Consider the following 19614-nt stretch of genomic DNA (forward strand, 5'->3'; position numbering starts at 1 on the left):
AATACTCTTACATAACAATTTCATTGAAGCAAAACATTTTTGAAGTTAATTATACACTCACCGACATCACTCTAGCAAAAGAAGCACAACACCGAGATCTAGGTATCCTCATAGATTCTAAACTTACTTTCGATAATCACATATCAACCATCACAAAAAAGGCAATGCATATGCTAGGTTTACTTTACAGGTTCACCGAAATCCATAACCCGAAAACACTTTCTACTTACTTCAAAACATTTGTGTCCCCCATTCTAGAATACTGTTCACCCATCTGGAACATGGCTGCCCCTTCTCATACCTCCAAGATCGACAATATTCTCAGCTTTTTCCTCTCCATCGTTCGATATAGAATGCCGGCCCTGAGACACCTACCTAAGAGAGATCTGCTTGTAAACTTAAACATAAATACTCCAGAATCACGTAGATACATTGCAGATATGAAATTACTACATAAGATCATTAATGGAAACCTAAGATGCAGCATCCCACTCCACGAACTCTCCCTCAGAGTGCCCAGACACAAAACACGGAGCAAGGAAACTTTCCACACTGCAACTCCAAGACTCTCACTAATTCAACGTTCACTATTTCATAGGCTACCAAATCAGTTCAATGTCATATCAAGCCAAACCGATATATTCAGTTTATATCCATCTTTTATCACCAACATAGAAAAAAATGTATATAAGTAATGCTTTTGTGAAACACATCTGTTTACCTTGGAACTGTCTCGACTTGTTTATGTTTATATTTTGTTTATTTTATTTTATCTTGTTTCGTGTGTTCATTGTAATACTAGTGGACTGTTTTACTGTTGTTTCTTTCCGGTTTAAAATGGCTTCTGCTGTACTGAAAATTTCAATAAATAAATAAATAAATAAGTATGAACGAACGCACACTAGTTAGAACACAACTTAATACACAACACATCCGAACAGCAGTGCTGACAAACATCAACTGATTCGTGAATATTTAAAGGTAACGCATTCATAGACGTAAACGTGCCTTAACTTGACTGTGTGCGCTGTTGCCAGCTTGTATGTAAATTTTGTTAGTACAACCTTAGTGACAATGAAGTTCGACCAGTCACAAATATAGGAGTGCGTTGTGAAAGAAGGAGAAAACAAGCATATGCTGAACATATTTTATTCAGCAGGCTACATGGAACAAAGGAAAACATACATTTCCGCTGCAACGCAGCAATGTATGGTGTCCACACAAAATAAAACATTTTCGTCCATCTACACGTGACATTGAAGTTCGACCACTGTTAGAGGGGATCCTGTTTACCATGGTGTGACGCCGCCCCGTCGGCGAATAACTGTGGCAATGCGTCGGGGCATGCTGCGGACGAGTCGTTCAAGGTATTCCACATCGATGCGGTGCCATTCCTCCTGCAGGCAGGCGATAAGAGCAGCCACTGTCGTGGGCCCCCTCTGTTGCACACGTCGCTTAAGAACACGCCACACATTCTCAATGGGCGAGAGGTCGGGACTCGATGGTGGCCATGGCAGAGTTCGCACGTGATGGCGAGTCAACCATTCTCTTGTCAGCCGCGCTGTATGAGGCCTGGCATTGTCGTGTTGAAAGATGAGACGCCGCCTGTGGAACAGGTACCTTCGCACTGTGGGAAGATGCCGCTCCAGTATGCGTGTATAGGCGTGTGCATTCACAATGCCCTCACAGACGTGTAGTGGGCCAACCCCAGATGCCGTCATGCATCCCCATACCATCACTGACGCAGGTTTCTGTACCCGACGTGCATAACATTTTGCTTCATTCTGTTCCTCCTTCCGACAAATGACTGTTTTCCGTATTTTCCCGTACACAACATTCAAAATGGATTCGTCCGTCCACAAAACCCTGTTCGTCTGCCGAAATGTCCATCCCCGGTACATTCGTGCCCACCGTAGTCGATTGCCTTTGTTCAACATGGAAAGGAAGGGTTTAAGTTTTGCCTTGTACACTCGGTAACCGCATCGCTGTAGGTAACGGCGAATGGTTCTGGTTGACACTTCAACGTGAAAGCGTTCTCGAGTCCACAGTCGTAATTCGGCCACAGAAACATGATTGTTGGTCTGGATATAGAGTCTAAATATCCGTAGGTCACACACGCTCAGCAGGCGTTTTCGACCGTGGGCCTTACCTGGCTCTGTAGTACCCGTATTTTGGTGGTGTTTGATGATGCAGTGGACGGTTGACTTGGGTACGTTCAGTTGGCGCCCTATTTCCCGTTCACTGAGTCCATCCCGTTGCAACTCCACCACTCTTCTCCTCACGGTGTTGTCAATAGGTTTGCCCCTGGCCATGGTGATGATGCACTGCGGTTCCTCGGTGCACAGCACGCGCTTATATACGGCGGACTCCCTTATCGTGTCCGTGACGTCATGCTTCCGTCGAATGCGCCACTATCTGGAATTTATCCGTATGGGTCTGGTGCCTGGTCGAAGTTCAATGTCACGCGTATTGTTCCCCGTTTTCGTTCTTTACGTGACCTTGGGTGCAACATGCTGGGATCACGATTCTTGCCTGCTCACACGCCTCCTCTTACACACATGCGTCACTTCTGCGGGTCACCCATTCCACCGGCTATGCCTCTGTGCATTTAATCACGTATTCCTTTCTGGTCGAACTTCATTGTCACCAAGGTTGTATTACAGGCAATATAATAAAATTATATTTTGTTAACAGGGTTAGGTTGAATGTTTTAGAATAGTGAAAAAATATTTTTAAGTATTACTGGGCTAGTTTACTAGCCTTTCCTTACTATCCCGGTGAACGTTTGGAAAAATTGAAATTTTCAAATTTCAACTTCCCAGGGGCCCGGCTAATTTTTGTTTAAAAATCTTATTTGGTGAGGAATGTAAGTTATACTAGTCACAACTTTTCCAATATAGCCATAGTTGAATAATAATAATAATAATAATAAATCGGCCCACCCTAATGCATACATCAGGCGATACCGACAGAGTACCGATGAATCTATCCCATCTCTAGAGGCTATTATATTTTCTCTACAGGGAGAAACAAAGCTCGTCATGCAAAAAATTGTTCATAGGAGCCCACTCCCAAATGTAACATGTGTAATTTTTTCATTCCCATACGTAATTCTGTCTATAATTTTGCTCCATGGTTCCCTTCTTTTAATGTCTTGTGATTCTTTCAGAATATTGCACTGTACATTATTATACCTAAAGTACGAAAGCTTGAAGTATATGATGTATATTCATGTGCATGCTGTAGATGGCAGTGATTTTCAGACCACCACACACACACACACACACACACACACACACACACACACACACACACACACATATATATGTATGTATGTATGTATGTATGTATATACACACACACACACACACACACACGGTGTTTCTAAAGGTCGTTTACAACGCTTGTGAGGTGATTCCTCACACGATAACAAGCCAAAAGTGTGAGTTCCATTTTTACGACTGAGGCTTCGTTTCCGAGATAGGAGCCTCGCAAAAGGTGACAAAGTGAACGTCACACCTAACTGGGACGAATACTATCACAGATAGAGAGGCGGTTCCAAGGGAATCAACAAGGAATCGTATGTACTCAGTCCGGAAGTCACTAAGAAAAGTTCACTGCACTCATGCGCAATGAGTCATCAAAGGAATTGGGGATTTCCAGCAAGAACAATGTATGGAAAGGGTATGTAACGCAGCAAGAAGAACCGTGACAATGAGAAATGCGTTAAAGACAACACATCCCGACCTCAAACATCAAAACATGAGCACGGAACTCAAAATCTGAAAAGTTGAGCACGGTTGCATACCCCAGTTACACGCGAGGAATGAACGAATCATGTCATGTGGCATACGAGAGAGACATTACTCCACCAGGAGGAGGGAAAGTAAAACACAATATCAGATGATTGCGACAACGTGTATTTTTACACACGACAACTACGTAATATCCCCCCCCAAACACACACACAACAAACAACAAATGCTACAATGTCTTACGCACAGACAGTGCGTGTCACTGTACACCCAGGGGGTGCTCGTTCGGCGGCGCAGATCGTATGCGCAGTTGTCCGTGGATGCATGACGTCATCGTCGAGAAGCTCGACACGGAAAAGGCTGGTTCCTTATGTAAATATTGAGATATTTGACAACGAATATCTTCTAAAATATAGTAGCAGGGGAAAAGTTACAAACTTTTACTGTTAAGATTCATCCTTTCTAATCAATTTATCACAAAGTTGATTTAAATGTGTAAAATGGTTTTCAAGAAATCGTGTTACGAAGGAACCCCTGTTTTGTTCTCTCCAGGCTTCCACTGTAAGGGAGTTTTAACTTAAGGGCCTTGGATTTATTTTTGCTGTATGTTTTGAAATAAGATTATTTTGTTCTTGTCAACTGAAATCATGCCTAAATGCTATGGAAAGATGTGAAAACTATTATCAAAAAACTAACGGAATAAATCTAAAATATCACAGCTTGATTGATATAAAAATGCGGGATTGCCCTTTTTTGTGAAAAAGGCATTGTGCGAGATCTAAAAGCAGAACTTTTTAATATTGTATGTAAATGTAAGGGTGTAATAAACGTGACTGCTTCCCAGGCACGTATCCAAGGGGGGCTTAGGGGGCTCGAGCCCCCCGAAAGTTTTCAGTTTACACTAGATAAAATGAGATTTTTTGTTTCTTGTGGTGTCAAATAAAATAATGAGATGTTAATTTAAGGAGAGAAATGGTTATCGAGGCAAGACGGAGAATATTCTATAACCCTGTTATTGGTAACAGCTCGTATCCAAGGTGGGAATCAGGGGGCTCAAGCCCCCCTTCAGAAAATGTTCATTTTACGCTAGATAAAATTAGGTTTTTGGCTTCTTGAATAATATGGTGATAATTTAAGGAAAGGAATAATTATCGAGACAAGACGGAGAATGTTCTATAACCCTATTATTGTTAATGGCACGTATCCAAGGTGGGGATCAGGGGTTCGAGCCCTCCCCCCTCTAGGAAATTGTTTTGTGTACACTAGATAGGAAAGGAATTCCTGGATACGTGCCTGCTGCTTCCCGTAAAATATCACTGCACTCTCCATTTTTCTCTTCTGTCTTTTCTTTGGCGCCGTCAATAGCTTCAACACGTTGTTTTTTATATATATATATTTGTCACATATTTGTTTTAATTAGTATTCTGCTCGTTCCGCCATCTGAACGCAGCAGCTATAGGGCTCAAAGGGCAGTGCAGTTACACCGGAAGAAGGCTCGTGAATGGCAGGCTTCAGAAGTTAAGTCATCCAAATTAAATTAAACAGGTATGTGTTCTCTCTAAATTTAAATCATAGTTCACAAATAATTTGATTAAAAGTTTTAAAAGTATCTGTTTTATTTAATAGCGTATTAATTGGTGTATTCTTCTCCAGCATAGCTCATAGCTATAGGCAGTGACCACACTACAAGGTGATATATTAATAATTTTCATCACAACGTCTAGTAATAATCATTTGTTACTTCAATAACCTCCTCGCAAATGTTTCTCCATATTAAAACATAGATGCCATATGATTGCCATTTTCTGTATATTTCCTGGTAATGCTGACCTCCGTGGCGAAGTGGTTAGCACAACGCTTTACGATGCCAAGGGCCCCCAGGTTCGAATCCCCGCCCGGGCATGGGTCTACTTTCCTTTCATCAATTTCATCATATCATCACGCATCCTCATCTTTGCGATTAGCCATATGTAACAGATAAGCGAAGTAAAATAAACTAAGTCTATTAATCAATTATTTTTTAAAACTCTTTAATTCTTTAGCATGCCACGTTTTTGTTAAAATTGTATTACGATTTGTAAAATGACGAAATTCTAAAGGAGAACACGCAACTTTCTTTGTAGCGCATCGGTCAGAAAGTTTTAGGAATATGGATTTTCGAAATACATTTTTTCACATGTACTTTGCCCCCTTTTGAAAGTAGAGCGTTTTCAATTATGTTACTAATCATTAAAAGGATGCCTCAATACCATCTTGGAGGATGACAATTAATATTTCCCCCCTCCTAAAAGTAATAATATACTTTCGCTCCCATATAAATGCTAGGAGCCGTCTGCTTCAGCCGAGCTCACTCCCTCTCTGGTGACGTCACGCGTTCGTGCAAGATCGGCAATCTTCGGATGGCTTTACCTAATCTCTATCTACCTTGACTGTACACCAACTGAAGGAGTCACTTTCACCACACAAAGGGGGTGGGGAGCAATACCAAGAGCGTTCGCAAGCGATCACTGTGACGTAAAAGAGACCAGTTTTGGAAACGCTGCGCAGGCAAGTCTGGCTCTCGTAGTCTACGTTTGATCTTCATGACTGCTGTACCCGCGATAGAAGCTCGAAGGGTTGGTTCTCTCCGGCAGTCGTCCCAGTCGTGTTTCAGGTGCTGGGATATGATCAGCAGTTCGCTCTAGGTTGTCATACGCATTGAAGAGTACTAGTATGTTGTATTGAAAGAAGTTGACGTGGTGGAGTGGGCAAGTCAAGTATCGCAACAATTGGTCTGTGGTGTTCGTACGGTGATACGGCCAATTTATGCAGTGTGCCAGTGTTAAACAAAAACGATACTTTGCAGTTCCAGCTTCCTAATACACAGATGGCTGCGTATACGACCCAGCAGCTAGCAGACATGCATCTCATGTATGGGGAGGCACGTGGTAATAGCCGTGAGGCAAGGCGTCGTTATGCAGAACGCTTTCCACATAGACGTTTACCGTCTCACGCCTTCTTTCAGGTAGTGGACAGTCGACTGCGTTACCACCGCAGCAAGAAGTTGGAATTGGAAGACCCCGAAGTGTACGCACACATCAGTTTGCAGAAGATGTGTTAACAGCGGTCGCAGAACATCCTGGCACCAGTACGCGCGTGCTCGCTCGGGCACGAAACTCGTCTCATGTGAATGTTTCGCGAGTGTTGTCAGAGGAAGGAATGCACCCTTTTAAACTGCAGAAAGTATAAGAACTGTTACCTCGTGACTTTCGCTCCCGTATGGAGCTTTGCCAATGGTTGTTGCATCAGCTGGACACAAACCCTCACTTCGGGGCAAAGGTATTGTGGACAGATGAAGCCATTTTCACCAGGATGGATATCTTCAATAGTTGAAACAGTCATGTCTGGGACTTTGACAACCCACATGCACTTTTTGTGGCACATCACCAGCACAGGTTTTCAGTGAATGTGATAGTACATAATCATTTAATTGGACCATACATTCTCCCTGTTCGCCTGAATGGTCGCACGTATGATGCATTTCTTAGTGAGGTTCTGCCTGAACTGTTGGAGACCGTACCTTTGGCACTGCGGCAAGAAATGTAGTACCAACACGATGGGGCACCAGCTCATTTCGATCGTAATGTAAGACATTTCCTGCATGACGTGTTTCGCAATAGGTTCATTGGTAGGGATGAGCCTGTGTCTTGGCCACCGAGGTCGCCAGATCTCAACCCTCTCGATTTTTTCTTCTGGGGAGAAATGAAAACCTTCGTATACGACACACCTGTCACATCAGCTGAGGACCTCGTTGCTCGCATCAAAGTCGCCGCCGAGACGGTAGCAGATACACCTGGCTTGTTTGCTCGTACTCGACAATCCTTGATTCGTCGCTGTCATCTCTGCGTAGAAGTGAACGGCAAACATTTTGAAAACCGTCTTGTGATTATCGCCCTCCGCAAATCCCAGCGAGAACACTCTTGGTATTGCTCCCCATCCCCTTTGTGTGGTGAAAGTGACATCTTCAGTTGGCGTACAGTGACACGCACTGTCTGTGCGTAAGACATTGTAGCATTTGTTGTTTGTTGTGTGTGTGTTTGGGGGGGATATTACGTAGTTGTCGTGTGTAAAAATACACGTTGTCGCAATCATCTGATATTGTGTTTTACTTTCCCTCCTCCTGGTGGAGTAATGTCTCTCTCGTATGCCACATGACATGATTTGTTCATTCCTCGTGTGTAACTGGGGTATGCAACCGTGCTCAACTTTCCGGATTTTGTGTTCCGTGCTCATGTTTTGATGTTTGAGGTCGGGATGTGTTGTCTTTAACGCATTTCTCATTGTCACGATTCTAATTGCTGCGTTACATACCCTTTCCATACATTGTTCTTGCTGGAAATCTCCAATTCCTTTGAGGACTCCATTGCGCATGCGTGCAGTGAACTTTTCATAGTGACTTCCGGACTGAGCACATACGATTCCTTGTTGATTCCCTTGGAACCGCCTCTCTATCTGTGATAGTATTCGTCCCAGTTAGGTGTGACGTTCACTTTGTCACCTTTTGCGAGGCTCCTATCTCGGAAACGAAGGCTCAGTCGTAAAAATGGAATTCACACTTTTTGTTTGTTTTCGTGTGAGGAATCACCTCCCAAGCGTTGTAAACGACCTTTAGAAACACCTTGTATATTACGTATAAATGGGTTGCACAGGCCGGCAACCGTCAGCCTTTGTTCCCTTGCATACATCTGCCCCGAGCAGTGATAACACTCGCAACAAGACTTCGCACAGGTCACGTGCGAACCAACCAACACCTTGCTCGATTTCACTTATCTCCTTTACTTTCCTGTAGTTGCGGTGAGGCCATCCAAACGATTAATCATATATTCTTTCAATGTCCGTTAAGCGAAAGACACAGAACAACCCTTTATAAGTGTCTTGTATGAGCAGGAACAACATTTCCTCTTTCCATAGCGACCTTACTTCATAACCCTCATCCCACTGTCATGTGGATTTTATACGCGTTCGTCCGAAAACAAAACATCCCAATTAGTGTTGCCCACGAGACGAGACTTTGGTCTGTCTCGTCTCGTGGAGTCTCGTGGAAATGCTGTCTCGTCTCGAAAATATTCGTTTGTCTTATGACACATGGTCAATCTCGTCTCGTCTCGAATTTTTAAAAGCCTGTCCCGTCTCGTCCCGTGGGCAACACTAATCCCAATGTAAACAAACTCCTGTTGATCAACAAAGAGACCACAACAAAGAAGTGTGATATATAGTGCTAGTGCTGAGACAAGTGACAAGTGCGGAACAGGCGAGAATGGAAAAGTGTATTATACCCTTCCCAAGTGTTCGTGCCTTGGCACTTTCAAGTGATCAGAATATTTTGTTTCTCCAGAAGAGGAATAATAACAACATTAATAGCAACTTTGGCCAGAGACTGCAAAGGCGGTGTGGGCCAGAAAAAGAAGAACATGAAGAAGAACGGTGTTGGGACGTTCTGTGTTTGCTATGAGATAGTGGAGTGGAAAAGATACGTAACTAGTAGAACAGGAAATGGTCGTTACCACTAAGCAAGCACTAAATCAGTGCTTTACTACAGTTTTCTCTGCTGAGTTAACATTACAAATAAGAAGATTTTTTGTTGCCTTGTGCCGAAACAAGTTTCCATCTTGTGAGTTACAAGAGCAGAGCAGCTCGAATTTTATAGCTGGTCAGTCTTGTGGATATCACAGTGGAAAATAAAGATTTCACCATTATGCACAAATACGGGTACCAGATGCTCCAATATGATATTTCTCAACGTACCCACGAATGAAAAAAAAACAGACGATTTGTTTGTGTGCTATTTACATGGCAAGGCCACATGAATGATAAGCTACAAGAACAATGAAATTGGTCTGTGAAACTATGTAAAAGTGCAAGTTACTAAGAATACTGTTCTATTTGATTACATTGTAGTGCATTACCATGGACGTAGCCAGAAATGTTTGTACGGAGGAGGGGGTTCAGGCTCTGATAAAAGGTAAAACATTAAAAATAATGACAATAATAAGAATGGTTATGATTCTTATTGCACAACAATAACTATTATAAACTAATAGAATAAAAGTTTTTATTTCTATAAAAAAATTTATTACATCCTTCCTTGGGCAGGCTGTTCTATTCGGTCCACCAGATGAGCGAATATGCAGCGCAACTATTTTTTTCTTTTTCATTTCAAATACAGTTAGTGTACTGAAATACAAAGTACTATATTTTGTTATTTACATTCACACGCCTTGTTCAAGAAAAAATAAAGTTAGGAGTAAATTTTGGTCATATAGTGCGACCTCTCACATAAGAAATCTAATTTTTTGAATTTTGAAAATTTGAACCACCTATTCCTTGGATTAAAAAATATAAATATGGTTCCTGCATTTTACACTCAACTTTTTCGATCTCGCGCACTTTTTTACTTTGATTATTCTGTAGGAATCATGGGCGTCGAAAGGAGGGGATTCGGACGCTTCACGATTAGCCAAAACTGGCATCAAAGCGAAGCAAAATAAACCAAATCAATTTGAGATACTTTGATAGCAGTGCTTTTTATTTCTGACAGTACGCAAAGCCTACTGCCGGCACCTTTTCTCATGGATCGAATATCAATTAATAGCAGTTTGTGTTAACGAACGAAATGTAAGTAATCAAGTATAACCGTACAATTATCAAGATGAATTTAACTTTGAATGTTATCATTTTTATCGTCAAAACTTTTTGGAAGTATCAGCACCTTTCTACCAAAAAACAAGGAAACACTATTGCAAGTATGATTAAGCACACCAGTTCGATCCATTTGTACTAAAAGTCGCAGACAGGAAATGTTCACTGAACACTCTGTAATGTTTGCTTTTTTCATTAATGTCGGCACGAATCATTCTCGCCAACCTGATGACGCGACATCTTCTCATCAGCAATTATCAAGTCCTGTGCCGTGTTGCGCACATTCTGTTCTTTCTCCGAAAATTCCAGGTTGTTCTCTTCAACAACCGAATACTGCACAATGTACAGTCACGGACACTGCTGGGTTCTAACGACCTTATTGAAGAAGCACTGAAGCAAGCCATCCATGTCTGACCACCAAGCGCCTTGTGACTAGACAACCCAACCAGCATTACAATTCTGCGGCTTGTATACCAGTCACGGGTATACATCTCTGTAAATTGAGTAGTGATGCCAAAGAGAAATACGAGATGAAGATTGTCGATCGTAATGTCTCGTGTTCTCGACATGGAATAATACTCGGTCCACGTTACGTTCCATTATTTAATGTTATTTGGGAACGAACCTGACGGACTGGGTTCATATTTTCACTCCTTGCATTACAGTAAATTCCATATTTTACAATTATATTAATGCTTTGAACGAAAAGAATGCCCAGAAAAACATCGAACACACATTTACACCATTCTTCTCACACACATGCACGTGAAAACAAACACACAAAGCTAAGTTTTAACTTCCAAGTGAATGTCCAAATAACAGTAAATGGAGAAGCACGATGTGCGAAACATGGGATTTTTCACAGAAAGAATGCATCTATTTTTGACATACGTGGTTTATATTAATAGACAATGAAACAATTATGGGAGAAATTAACAAGCATTTTAGTCTTCAGGTGTTGAGGAAGAAAACAGACTGACTGGAAAAAAGAAGACATGTTGCTATTGATAGAGTGTTGGTTAGCGTACAGAGCTTTCAGCAGTGAGGTCTAGGATCGATCACCACCGAGGACATTTTTTGAATTCTTTTCTATTAGTGAAGAAGTATGTAATATTGTTTTCTAGGCATGTTGACATCAAATTTGTTCGTTTAATCTGTATTTCCATTCTTCTAATAAGTTCTCTATCACAAGGGGATATAGAGATTCTCTATCTAGGCGATGGATATCTTCTCAATGGTTCCGTAGCTACGATTCTCCAGTCCCTTCCACCCACTTGTCTTATTTATTTACTTCATTCATATCAAATCACGAAATATAATGAATCTAACGAAAACACAGAGATATAGTTACAACAAGAAACACACCTCGTGTCGAAGGTTCCAGACTCGAGTTCTGGCTTTTTTTCTTTCCGAGGGTGATTATTCTTGTGTGTCTGTTTATCATCTTTGTCCAAAAAAATATTCATCATTATTGCCGTGATTAACCTAGGGAGAGACCAAAGCGACTGAAATAACAAAAGTACAGAAAATGCAAGACACATCTGCCTAGGCATGTTATACCTTGGGAATTAGCAATCTGAAAATTAACTTGCGTTTCAGTCGACTACTTGCGAAAGAATTTCGTGTTGTCTAGTTTGGAGTGTTGGTTATCGTGTCGGACTAGCATGCGGCCAACCTGAGTTCGAGCCGAGCGCAAGGAAAGATTTTTTTTGTCTAATTTCATCCAACCTTATTTATAAATCTGAGGTTTCTGCAAAACCTTTTGAATTGCATGCCACTTCGTATGTTGGTAATCTGAAAGCAGCAAAGTTGAAAATTTGATGTTCCGAAGCGACGATGTATTTGTGTATGTGTTGAAAAAACGCAGTTATTTATTAGCGAAAAAACATGCAGCCACGTGATCATTGAGAACGCTTCCTAGTTGTCAGTGCTAATATGGCAGTAGCTACAGTCTGTCAACACACATCAACTTTCACGTTTTCCGTAAAATGATTACCTTTCCACGTTTCAAAATCATGAGTGCTATCTAAAGCAATACTTTGATACTTGCGTTTGCATGTTCGAATCTAAAGTAATACGAAACTTATACGCCTATACACGCATACTGGAGCGGCATCTTCCCACAGTGCGAAGGCACCTGTTCCACAGGCGGCGTCTCATCTTTCAACACGACAATGCCAGGCCTCATACAGCGCGGCTGACAAGAGAATGGTTGACTCGCCATCACGTGCGAACTCTGCCATGGCCACCATCGAGTCCCGACCTCTCGCCCATTGAGAATGTGTGGCGTGTTCTTAAGCGACGTGTGCAACAGAGGGGACCCACGACAGTGGCTGCTCTTATCGCCTGCCTGCAGGAGGAATGGCACCGCCTCGATGTGGAATACCTTGAACGACTCGTCCGCAGCATGCCCCGACGCATTGCCACAGTTATTCGCCGACGGGGCGGCGTCACACCATGGTAAACAGGATCCCCTCTAACAGTGGTCGAACTTCAATGTCACGTGTAGATGGACGAAAATGTTTTATTTTGTGTGGACACCATACATTGATGCGTTGCAGCTGAAATTTATGTTTTCCTTTGTTCCATGTAGCCTGCTGAATAAAATATGTTCAGCATATGCTTGTTTTCTCCTTCTTTCACTCAAACATATTCATGAGTGTGGTCAACTAAATATCACAATATCGTAGACACAATCCGTATCACACTGATTTAAACTTTGTTCTTGTACAATTATTGTAATCTACGCCGTAGACACAATTTGTATCGCACTGATTTGAATTTGCTCTTGTACAATTATTGTAAATAATACACAAACCGTGTAATCTTGGTTCTTACCGTAGAAATTGATCAAGCCGACACAATTTCTCCTTGCATAAACCTATGCTGGAATGATGATCGTCGCGTAGTCTTCGTGACGTCTTCATCCATACTTCTTCTTACGAAGAATCACCAAGAATATCCTGTACGACTGCGCCATAGATGTAAGCCTTGTTGTGTGTGTTTTCTTATGCACAAGACATACAAACACCTAGGTTCAAATTAAACAACATAACTTTAATGCATGGAAGCCATTCACGTACATCTTACACACTGTTACCAGAGCGTATAGAAGAGGAAGTGTGCGCACTTCGGTTTCTTCCCGTAAGCCAAGTGAATAGAGCGGTGCCCCACCGAAACACTGGCAGCACCTTCGCTTGCGACGAGCGTCTTCTGCTTGCAGTGCGGCCGCGCATTATGTAGACCGTTGTGTTTTGTTGTGCTAGAATAGCATTGTGTACTTTTATTAATGACAACGTTGTTACGTTATTGAGTTTAGTATTTGTGATTGATCCGTTGTGACTAGTTTGTATTGTGTTTGAGACAGCAGCGAGCGAAAACTACAAGATGCCTACGTGTTTCGTACCCGGCTGTAGATCTGGATATGACTCCTGCACAGGCAATATATAAAGGATCAGAAGCACATACAACTTTAATAAAATGGAATGCTGTCCTTAGAGATAATCGAAATTCCTTCGCTTCAGAAAAAAAAACGCTAGAGTCCTTAAGAGTGACTTTAGAAAGTACTTTAGAAGTGTCCGAATATTTGTGGAAGAACAATTACAAGTACGTTTTGACAGGAAAATTTAATCAAGATCCTCTAGAACGCCATTGTGGTATATTGCGGTCGTTCACTTGTGATGATCATCCCTCCACTGTGGATTTTCTGCTCTTACATATGTGCAATCAATTTACGTACCAGCAAAACTTGCTTTATTTTCGGGCGGAAACTGTGAATACAGGACTGAATCTCCTCTGACGTCTTTTGTTAATGAAATGCGAACTCTGGCAAGAGCAACCGAAAATAAAAATCTTTCGGTGAAGAAGCAACCTGAAAATAAAATAAGGGAAAAAAATTCCATTGTTGAAGATGAAATTCAAATACCGGACTGGGAAAACAACATACCGTACTTAAATGAACAAAGTGTTGGTAAAGAATACTGGGTGTATCATTTGGCAGGATACACAGTGCGGTATATTTCAAAAGTGACGCATTGTAAACTGTGTACAACTTTTCTGCACGGGGAACCAACTAACGTACCTGCCTCACTTACGCTAATCCAAGACCATAGGCGCCGACTCCATGGGGCTGAATTGTGCCACATCAACTTAACTTTAAATTCACATTTGAAATGTTCTAGACCATCAACTTTTGGGGGCTGAGACCGCTAAACCATCAACTTTGGGGGGGGGGGCTATGACCAGAGACAGCAAAATACATGACTTATTATTATATACTAAGTATGTAATTATGAGTATTGTTAAAATTGATATTTTCGAGGAATTCATTGGCTTTTATGAGATTCCGAACACTGAGGCCAAAACTTAAAAAAGGGAGAGTGATTCATTCACTAATTTATTTCAGTGATCAGAGTATAATTTTGACAAGTCCAAGACTATGGTTCGGGTGACGGCTGTAAATACCTTACCTATGCATCGAAAAGTGTTTATGATGTGCTGTTACGAGTGGAAGATGTTGTTGCAGAGAAATTATCATGTGCTAATAGTTTATGGGGTGATATATTTTTTGAGTGTTTGGACAATTTAAATATAATTGCTGTAAAAACTTCGCAATTAGGATGCTGTGAAGATCATGTGCTGCGTACGCTACCTAAACTCGTATTTCACTATCTGAAATGTCGATTTTTCTTCCGCACCAAGGAGATAAGAAAGGAATTAAGTGGCTCGAAGACAGCAAAATCACCTCCGAAATTCTCCAAACTATCCAGCTGCTGAGCTCTTCTCCAAACGTAAGTAACATGCATTTTTGTTTCTTATGTAGTTAGCTATGTAAGCAACGCGAGCATCTTCCGCGCAGTCTCAAACGTCACCACTGCCATCTAGGCGGTGGACCACGGCAACTCAGGGAGTGCACACACTATTCCTTCTATACGCTCTGCTGTTACTATGACAACCAATCAATAACATGCTACAAAATACAAATTCTTCTTCTTCCTCTTATCATGCATCTATCGTTGACAATAAGTGTGTTTCACCCATGGCCGTATTTAGAGGGGGGGTTTCTAGGGTTCAAACCCCCCCGAAACTTCTGACATGTTGGATTAATAGAAGTTCAGAAACCAAAATCTGTAACAAATTTTCAATTTTTTTTTCGAAGCATCACAAAAATACATTGAGACAATTTTGAAAGGATCAAGCTAGAATTTTCATACATTTGGAATTCTGAAACTTGAGTGAAACAGGATTTATTCTTGGAATCACAGCCAACCGGTGACCCCTCCTTTTTCACTTCTGCTGTCCTCTTTCCAGTGTTGCTCCTGCGTCACAAGGAATATAGACTGAAGATTCCCTTATGATTGTCCCAAAATTCCCTTTCCAGCTTTTAAATTCCCTGTCCGATAAAGTTGAAAATCCCCCCTTGATAGGAGTTCAAACCTAGGATCTCCAGTTTTGTAGCGCATTACGTTCGCGATTGAGGTTACAATCCATGCACCAGGCTAAGTTTTTAAAAAGAATAACTGGTTCCACACTTTTCAAAATTCCAAAAAAATAATTTTAAAGTCAAACAACAAAAACTTTATGACTAAAATTTCCATCTATCTTTTAAAGCTTTTCTCTTGAAGGAATCTAAAGTTTAATGACGAAGTATAATAATTGTGCATTTCAGTACACACTGTATGAAACGTAAAAAAAAAAAAGAAACTTGTGCTGGATATTCACTCATCTGCTGGATTGAGTAAGCCCCCTCAAGGATATAACAATAATGTAATAATTATTATTATTAGTATTATTATTATGGAATAAAATTGTTTTATTATTATGAAATTTTAATTATTATTGTACAATTATTGTTATTATCTCTATTATTCAAATTTCTGGCGACGCCCATGGGAACAATTATAAATGAACCCCCCCCCCCGAAATTTTTTCCTGTCTACGGCCATGGTTTCACCTACGTCACAAACTGTTGCATTGTGGGATCGAGCAACCATGATTGAGGCTGGTTCTTGTAAGCGTAAGGAATTCAAGCGTGCGGGCGGGAGATTTGACCCTTGTTCACGATGGTATATTGTGCAGTATTCTGTTCAACAGAAACTCACGTTTATCCTCCAATTTTCCGAGAAAGAACAGAAGGTGCGCTTCACGTCAAGGAACTCCATAATTGTGGATCAGAAGATTGGCGAGAATAAATTGTGCCAACATTAATGAACATTACAGACTGTGGGGTGAACATTTCCTCTCAGGTAAGTCACCTTTCTCTGTGACTTTTAGTACAAATGGATCAAGCTGGTGTGTTTAATCATAAATGCAAGTAGTGTTTCTTTGATTTTGTTTGGTAAAAAGGTGCTGATACTTCCGATAAATTTGACGATAAAAATGATAACATTTAACGTTAAATTCATATTGACAATTTTACGTTTGTACTTGAATATTTATATTTCGTTATTTAACACAAGCTGTTATTAATTTTTATTTGATCCATGAGAAAAGGTGCCGGTAGTAGGCTTTGCGTACTGTGGGAAAAAAGCACTGCTTGATTAAAACATATTAATGATACATCATTAACATATTAATGCATAAGCGCCGACTCCATTGGGCTTGGGGGGGGCTCGAGCCCCCCCCCCCCCCCCAATGTTAATGATGTGGGGCAGAGCCACTCAAATACTTTTGCTTAAGAGGATCAAATGTATTATTTTGCTTCTCTTGTAAAGTTTACTCTGAATTGTGCCACATGAACTTAACTTTAAATACACATTTGAAATGTTCTAGACCATCAAATTTGGGGGGCTGAGACCGCTAAACCATCAACTTTTTGGGGGGGGGCTATGAACGGAGACAGCAAAACACATGACTTATTACTATATAGTAAGTATATAATTATGAGTATTGTTAACATTTTTACTAAAAAGAGTTTCAAAATAACGAGGTGATATGACAACCAGTATGTTGTTTAGTGAATTCTGAACAATTTGAGTTCGTAAACACGACTTTGAGGCAATATTGATATGTACGATATTTAGTTATCCTCGAAATCTCTTCCTCTAGTCCAAAGAATAAGGGGAAAATAATTCTAAAGTCTTTGAGTTTATTTAACACTGGCTTGCAGTAAAGTACGCAAGGAAAGCTTATGAAAAGTCTGTATTGCGAAAGCGGGAACGGCTATGATCAAAGGCTAAAGCACGGCGTGGTATGTGTTTATTTATTATTGCAAAATTAAATTTAAAAAGTAAAATATTGTAGCAAGAACAAAAAAGTAAAACTATTTGCCTGCGATTTGTGTTAGTATTTATGTAAATAATTAAATAAAACTGTTAAATATTGTAAATATTCGCTATTTTTATGGGTACGTCAACACTAAGGTTCTTTGCACCCGTCACATGTCCTTTCTTTACAAGCCTGTTGCGGATATTAAAACACACCCATGCCCTCGCCGGGACTCGAACCCGAGACCTACGGATCAAAGCGAGTTGAGCCGACCACCCAACACGCTCGGCTACCGAGGCCGGCATAAAACTGTTATGTTGGACTCTTAATGTAAATACATAGCCTACTTTTAAATAAAAATGTTAATTGTTATCTAAAAAAAACAAATGATCAGGCACACGTTTTTCATGTTACATTTCATTTGCGTGAGGAATATAGTAGCTGCTTAAAAACTGCTATACGAAGACGTAATTTTTATTTTTAAAAATGGGAGGGAGGGACTCATTCATTCATTTATTTCAGTGATCAGAGCCCCCCCCCCAATAATTTTGACAAGTCGGCGCCCCTGAATGATACATCGTTAAAACATATTAATGATACATCATTAAAACATATTAATGATCAGAGTTAGGATTTTTAGGTGCGCACCTTTTTTTCGTAGTGAAAGTGAGACCTCTCTGGAAGGACTCAGTGGGTGAAATGTTGCCTCAACGTGAGAATGGAGCTAATTTTCCAGCACCTTTTTTCCCCTTTTTTGATAACCTTTCCCCTTCCCTCCCTTTTCTGGAACATTTATCTATTTTCCCCCTTTTTCGTGTTCTAAATCGCTTTTCCTCCCATTTTTGTGTCCTTTTACTTTTATTTCCTCAGCAAATCATTGAATTTTTATTTTCTTTTTTTCGCGACACTTTTCTCTTTAAGATGTTTTCACATTGTTAATTGAAATTGAATGTATTTAAACTGTGCTTGATTGTTGCCTATTTGAAATCGACTATGCACCAGTTCGCCGTTATTTTTTTTAAGATAGAAGGAAGAAGGAAACGCAGTTTGGTCTTGGAAGCAGTGAAGCAACAATGTATTTCTGAAGTGGTGGGTTTCACGTTTCATGTGTGCGCAGTGGACAGATATTGTTTGTGGATGTAAATTCCTTACCTGCGTTTTCATTCTGTTAGATCCTGTCAGTGCATGTACTTTACCATGCCGAAAGTGCCCAGATCCCGATTTCTCAGTCTGGCTCAAGAATTTAAGAACGAGTTCATAGAAAGTGATGGAACTGTTATTCGATGCACGGTTTGTGATATGGGAATCACATTAGATGAAAAACACCAGAGAGATCGAATCCAGCAACATATTAACAGCTCTAAGCATCAAAAGAACAAGAATCTGCAACGAAGTAAATCTCGGCAGCCTCTCTTACGCAATGCATTTGAGCAGTGTTCTTCCAAGAACCAAAATTTAAAGGAATTTAATGTTGACTTGTGTGCATCTTTTACACAGGCTTCTTTCCACTCAACAAGGTGAACCATCCGGCCTTGAAAGGGTTCCTTGAAAATTACACACGGTTGTCAGTCCCCGATGAGAGTACGTTAAGGACAAACTATATTGAACCGTGTATGAAGAAACTGTTCGCAAAATTAAGGTGAAAGTGTCATTCTGGATGAGACGACAGACTCAATGCAACAATATTTTTTGAACATTTTGGTTTTTCCTCTGACAGGTGAGGAAGTTAAACCCATGTTACTAAACATTTTAATAAGTAGTATAATTATCAGCACCTTTTTTTTGCCCCAATCAGCACCTTTTTTGCCCCTTTTTGGGTCTTATTTTAGCACCTTTTCCCTTCCTTTTTCCCAATGAAATTTTCCCCTAAAAATCCTAACTCTGTTAATGATACATCATTAAAACATATTAATGATACATCAAAGTATCCCAAATTAATTCGCTGATATGGTTTATTTTACTTCGCTTTTCTGCC

Source organism: Lepisma saccharinum, chromosome 2 (genome assembly GCF_977018435.1).
Source record: "Lepisma saccharinum chromosome 2, izLepSacc3.1, whole genome shotgun sequence".
In the NCBI taxonomy this organism is placed as follows: domain Eukaryota; kingdom Metazoa; phylum Arthropoda; class Insecta; order Zygentoma; family Lepismatidae; genus Lepisma; species Lepisma saccharinum.